This window comes from Pseudochaenichthys georgianus, chromosome 24, assembly GCF_902827115.2.
Source record: "Pseudochaenichthys georgianus chromosome 24, fPseGeo1.2, whole genome shotgun sequence".
NCBI classification, from domain to species: Eukaryota; Metazoa; Chordata; class Actinopteri; order Perciformes; family Channichthyidae; genus Pseudochaenichthys; species Pseudochaenichthys georgianus.
The window spans coordinates 948,716-950,596 of NC_047526.1; positions in this window are offsets into that span (position 1 = coordinate 948,716).

Genomic DNA, 1,881 nt, shown 5'->3' on the forward strand with positions numbered 1-1,881 from the left:
CTCTGCAGCTGTAGTCAATAGGATCAATGAAACTCTTGCACTGGGATGTCCTGAGGGGGAAGGCACCTCTGGATCAATGTGCTACAATCCGCAGACACACGTTGTCCTCTGCACAGCAGGAATCCCCAAAAACTGCTGTTCCTCTTCCCACCACTGTTGCCTTGGCAACGAGGTACACGCAAAATGTCAAACCCTTCTCAGATGCGTTCTTTGCACAGTTCTCCTGTTTCTGTAGTGAACAACTCTTCACCAACACACTGATTCAGAGTACAACCCAAAGGTGGCGCACAACTTTCCAGTGCCGCTGTAAATCACAATAAATCAGCAACTGGAGATAAACTCAATTTAAATCTCTCCCCCAAAGGGTTACAAAATAAAACGGCTGAGTGTCTATATGGTCAGGAATGCTGAAACATGTGAATGTTAAAACAAATCAATGGCAGTAGTCTACCCAGATTCTTTACTCCATTAAAAGTAGTAAAACCACATTGTAAAATCTCTTTTGTCTAGTTGAAGTCCTGCTTACTTCATCTTTAAAATCTTCTTTAATTTGAAACCAAAAAAGGTCTTTAATGGTATCAATTGTGGACTTCCTTAATATGAATTGTAAATGCAACATATGTTCTCTTTAGAACACAGATATGACAGTAGCTGCTGAAACTGGTTAATAGCAGTTTTCTGTCAACCTAGTTAAGCATGTTGTTGTTATATCTAGTAAATATATTTTTATTTCATGTTTACTCACAAAACAATATGACATTATTTAGAAACAAGTTTTACTCTCTCTGAACTCTTCAAAACATCTACTTGTCTTTCTCTTTTACTCCCTGTGCCCTGCAGCTGCCGGCTCAGTTTCCTCTCATCCATCACCGGTGTGTTTGTGCAACACTCTGTCATGCGTACCATTTAACAGATCATTCTGACTGACAACCTTCATAACAACCTCCCGTTACTTTCTACTCTTTCTTCATAAACTTACAAACCACAATTAATGTCTACTAATGTATATTATAAAAACACTAGGTGGACTAATCCACTATTATGTTCAATTTGAATCAAACTTTAACCCTGCTTCATATACTCAGCAAACAGTATTATTACTTTCCCTCAACGTTACTGTATGCAATAAATGCCTTGAAATATAAGTAAACTTCTCAGTAAATGACAAATACCACGAATTCACAATGCAATGTTTCTTATTTATTTAAATATCTACGACACATTGATCTATTAATCTTCAATGTTATTCCCTCCTTTTTCAGAGGAAAGCTGTGAAGTGGGGGGCTTTCTCAAACCCACGCCATCCAGCCAGCTTGACTTCGCAATTCTTTATCTGACTTTTCTCCCTTATCTTATTAGTAGTTATTCACATAAAAGTATTCCCCGTACAGTCTATCGAGCTTTTTTGGTGCGATGTTTATTTCAACAGATAATGCGACCTTAGAATGCGCTTCGACACGGCTTTTTCAGCTATGTGACATCCTCATGGAGCCGAAACCCAGGTCAAACAGAATCCTTTATCGTCACGTTTAGCTTCTTAGATTAATAACCCCACAGAACAAGAGAACGAGATTCCGTTCGTTTTCAAATGACTTTTTGAAATTTGCGTATCTCCTCTTGGATGTATTACATATAATACACTCCAGCGTCCTATGAGGCTGAAGAAGTATTATTTCAGTTTCGCCCTGGACATGGCTTATCATTTCTTATGAAACCCACTGGACTTCCCCGACTGAAATTGCCGACTTGATTTCTGTAAAAACCCAACGGGCCCTGCACCATTTTTCTTACATTTCTCGTCGCTTCACGTGTAGCATATCCCCTAGGTCCTTAACCTTTGCTTTATTCATCATGAGTAGTCCATAGTTACCTACTTTATTC